The sequence below is a fragment of the Acyrthosiphon pisum genome, chromosome X, assembly GCF_005508785.2.
Source record: "Acyrthosiphon pisum isolate AL4f chromosome X, pea_aphid_22Mar2018_4r6ur, whole genome shotgun sequence".
In the NCBI taxonomy this organism is placed as follows: Eukaryota; Metazoa; Arthropoda; class Insecta; order Hemiptera; family Aphididae; genus Acyrthosiphon; species Acyrthosiphon pisum.
Window position 1 is genome coordinate 80,631,720 of NC_042493.1, and position 5,048 is coordinate 80,636,767.

The 5,048-nt window shown below is 30.4% G+C and overlaps 1 protein-coding gene across 2 annotated transcripts in view; it reads left to right on the plus strand.

The window, feature by feature from the left end:
* Positions 1-219: 219 nt before the first annotated feature.
* Positions 220-5,048, plus strand: part of LOC100164715 (latrophilin Cirl) — a 20,282-nt gene continuing 15,453 nt past the window's right edge. The window contains exon 1 of one of the 2 annotated variants that reach the window (XM_029490023.1): positions 220-1,258. The gene's annotated coding sequence lies outside the window, so the exon portion shown is untranslated. The remainder of the gene's footprint in view (positions 1,259-5,048) is intronic. The other variant, XM_001951390.5, reaches the window with a different exon arrangement.

A 5,048-nucleotide genomic window follows, 5' to 3' on the forward strand; every position in this document is an offset into this window, starting at 1 on the left:
TTTTTCCATACCTCTCGGTTCACCACGAGCAGTGCTATTACTATTACTACTACTACTACTACTACTACTACAGTACTATTACTATTACTATTACTACTACTACTACTACTACGACAAATACAGTCGGCGCACAACACACGCTCCGTTACAGTACACACACGTATTACATATATATCATATATGTATAATATTATATTATACGCACACGTTTAGTACGGGAAGAACCACTCACACTCGCACGCACATGCACAACCAGCGTACACATACGCGCATGCACGAACGGCCCATCGTCAGAATGGTTGGACCGCACGGTGTATAGGTATAATATAGACCCGTCGTAGCAGCTATCTTATTGTTATTATTATTATTATTATTATTATATTGTTCGTGCGGTAGCCCCGATTAAGAAAAAAATAATGATATTGTTGTCTCGTTGTCGCGTCGATCATCGGTGCGTCATACGTCGGGTGTAGCCGGGGATTGCGTTCTCGTCGTGTTTCGTTTAAATGATACCGCCGCTGTCGCGCTTGCACCATTATCGACGACAACAACAAAAACAACAACAACCACAACGACGGTGACCAGTCAGCACGGACTCCTCCGAACGTCGCCATCAGACTCCAGTGTCGCAGTGACCGCCGCTGTCCGAAATAATTGATCATAACAATCCGTCGCCGTAGACATTGTTGTTGATATTGCCGTTGACCGTACGACGGGTGTTCGCGTGAGTGTGTAGTTTTCGTGCGGTGCGCGCCGCCAGTGACGTCGTCTCTCAACAGTACCTACCCGCCGATATTTCATAATTTCGCCGCCGTAAACTTGAGTTCTATACAATTTATTGTTATCCGCACAGTTTTTGTGCGTCTGTACGTGGTGATCACCTCCACCCCTCCCCCCCCCGTGTATGTCTGGTGTCGCGTGCGTTCGTAAGATCGTGTCCCGTCCAGCTCCCGTCTTCGGGCCGGTGACTAATGTCGACATCACTACGACTGTTACGCAAACGTCGTACGAGAAACGTAGATTTTCATCGTTTGTCTAGTGACAGTCGCCTGAAAGCGTACGGCCGTCTCGCAGATGCTCGCTGCTGAACCCTTTGAGTGATCCGCTGTAGTACAGTCATCCATCCTTCGGACAATGTGCAATTTGTTGCACGTCTGTTGATCAGCACCCATCCCGGTCACACACTGTCGAAAACGGCACCAGTCAAACACAAACGAACATGGATTTGCGACTTATATTGTTATAGCGAACATAAAAGGTAAATAGATTTTTACTTTAGTCAATCTACCTTTCTAACTTAGGTAATCACCAATTACAGATCTAATGTACCACCATTTGTTTAAAAATAAATTATATTCTTACCAATAAAACATGTCCTATAGTTGGTATGGGCTATCAATATCCTGTGCAATATCAACTTGGTTACTAAAATCCATAAATATGGATTAGTTGTAAATTGAACAAGTAACCCATGTTTTCGTATTTGTGTATTATCAACCATTACCTAAATACAATTTTAATAAATTAGATACATAAAATTAAATTACATATCAACTAACGTAAATATTATAATTTTTACTAAATAAGTTTTATATCTTGCAATGTTATTTAATGATGTATTTATAGGTACCTATAAATACCTACCTACATAAATAATTTGTGTAGTATGTAGATCATTAATCCCAGTTCAATACAATTACCCAATATACCTAAGCAATATTTAAACTAAGTAATTTTTAAGTAAAATATATATTATTGTACAATGTTTAGTTATCTAAATAATTAATATGATTATAGTAATATTTAATACATGTGATTGACTCTAATCTGGCCACATATTTTACTTGGTAATTTTAAAAACTACCTACTGTAAAAGCTTATTTGTTACCTTACTTTATGCAGATACTTAATTCAAGTAGGTACCTACTCACAAGTCACAGAAATGCTTAATTATGTTTATTTTTATTTTAGCTATATAGTTGTATCATTTAATAGTTGATATTGAGTAGTTGATAAGTACAATAGAATATTTGTAGGTAATATAATATGTATTAATAAAATACACAACTGATCATTGTATTTTAACACTCATTTAATACCTAGTAATATTTCTCATAACATTAAAATTAGTTTAACTGTATAATCACCTTGATAATACCTAAATCATTAAAAAATCATTTTTATTTTAACATGTTGAATGTTGATGCAATCTATTAATTTTGTTTTTAATTAGTTAACTAGTATTTAAGTATTTTTTTTTGAATTTTTGAGTATAAATCATTATCTAAAATAATATTAACTTAACACCAAAGTGGGTACTTAGTTAATATAATTAGGTGCCTGATTGATGTGATAGGTAATTTTATGTTACTTTTATTTTATTTTCAAGAATTAAATAGGTACCTAAATAGTATATAATATGTATAATAAGTAGGTAGCTGTCTTAAATAAATTATTTTGATTTCAAATTATATAGGTACCTAAGTACGGCTACAGTTGTCTACCTACTTAAATTTTTATTGTTACAGCTGAAATACAAATTAATTATTATGTAAAATTATTAGTCTGTATTGACTATTGAGGGATAAACCACTAGTGACAATGCCATCCCTGATAGAAATTTTGTAATGATAATATTACAATAATATTATTAGTATTATTATAATGTTAGGTATAATAATATTATCATTACAACATTTCTATAAGGGATATAACACTACAGATTTCTGAAGATTTCCTATGATCTCTACTGATTTATTAGTATTAGTATTGAGGTCTGCATTGAATACCTGTATCCTCAAATATATTTTTTTTTTACTGTAAGATATTTTTTTAATGTTGTAGGTACCAAATTAAATTAAATGAGGTGTTTGGTATGCCAGAAAAGTATCTAAAGATATGTTTGTAATATAGTTCCTGCATAATAAATGTATCATCTACATATTTAATATTAAGTATTAGTAAAAATTAAATTATCGAATCATTAGCTGATAAATGTTTAAGCATTTAAGTTACGTATTATTAGTTGAATATAAAATCAAATACGTACAGTAAAAATTGTTTAAACCTTGACCCAAACTATGGCGTCCCTTTGATGTTTCAAAGTAATTTCTTCTGTTATAATATATATATACAAGTTATATAATATCTTTAAGTAAAACATTCATAATATAAAATGTTTTTGATACTAAGATATTTTAGGATATTACTAAACATTTATTTGAATTCATAAGTAAGATAACCTCTTACCGAGCATTTTTCAATATAGGTATGTATGTATTTTATATATAAGTAGCTATCTATTAACTTTTGAACAGTATGTATCTATGGTTACAAACTAATGTTATGGATAGTTTCAGGAGGGGTGGTTAGGTAATTAATAATAATCATTAGTAAATTATTTTCAATAAAATTTGTCAAAAATTAATTTTAACCCCTTTTTGTCTTGCAAATGTACAACTTAACAAAAACTGTTTTCACCGGGAAAATTTTACTCCCTCCGTATTTATAGTATAATTACCAAAATTCCATAACACATTGGGAAGAACTTTATCTATGTCGTAGTATTTTCATTTTTTTGATAGTACTAGTCAATAATTTTTAATAATCAAATGAAAAAAAAAACAAATAACCTAATATTCTCAAACTGATAACTGAATGTATGTTATCCAATGTACCTATATTATCCAAATAAACACCACGAGACAGATGAAGTTCTTCCCTATGCATTATGTAATTTTGGTAATTCTACTATAAATATTAAATACAGAGGGAGTAAAATTATTGTCCCATGCAAAACAGTTTTTGATATGTTGTACATTTGTAAGACGGAGATAACACATGCGGGTGTCAAGTCCTCTTACCATAAAAAGTCTCGTAAAAAGTGTAAGGGATAAAACTCTGAAACCTCTAGGAACAATTTTTTAAGTAATATACACAGGAGATTATAAGATTTAAGACATAAGGTTATATAATATACCTATATACCTACACATCATACCTATAATGCATGAGCACTGGTAATTTACATTTAAACTTTAAAGTCTATATATAGGTACTGTATTGTATACCTACCCTTCATAAAATTCTTAATATAACCTTGTAAACGTTATTGCTATCTGAATATAGTATAATTAGGTTGTATAAATTAAATTTTTTCTTGAATACTGGTACCTATAAAATAATTCGATTTGGTAGGTACACTTAATATTTACATTTCTTAGGTTTAAAAATATGTAATTACTTTTAAATATGCAATAGGTAGTACCTATTAACTGTTTCAATTGAGCCAGTAAAAGCCATTAAATATGTTTTTTTTTTATCATAAAGTTAAAGTATCAGGCTGTTATTTTTTGAATACATTTATAATTAATAAAATATGGAATACATTTCATGCTAACTTAAAATCAAAATATTTTTATCCCAATGTTTATGGATGAAAAATTAAAAATACCCTTCAAAAATACGTAAGTGGATCTAGTGTCTATAACGGTCTATAATTTGTATATTTACATTTTTCATTTATAAATAATTAATATACTGTAATACTTAATTCACAGATCAAGCCATAGAAATACACTTTTTTTGTAGTATAAAAATTACTTGCAGAAATGTTGACTTTTAATCATGTATTTGTAGCTACCTAGTACCTACTACCTAGGTACTTATATTATATGTTTTGGAATTTATTAATTTCTATTTGAGAATTAAATAGGAATTATAAGGAATTACCATAATATAAATAAAGTGTGAATATGATAGTAGTTACTAGTTAGTAGTTACAGAGATGTACTCAAGGGTGTGCCTCAATCCTTTTAGATTCTGAGTGGAACGATGAATGTATTGATTTTACAATGATGTGTGTTTTTTTTATTTTTTTATTAATTTTTATTTTTTTTGTGTCTGTGTACACGATAAGTAGTCGAAATAATGCTTCGATTTTCAACTTCAGTATCTTGTTCGATCAGAAAGTGAATATCGTTGGTGCATTGGGGAGGTCAAAATTTAAATTTCCCAGTAGTTTTCAAAAGCGCTCGGGAAAAACAAAA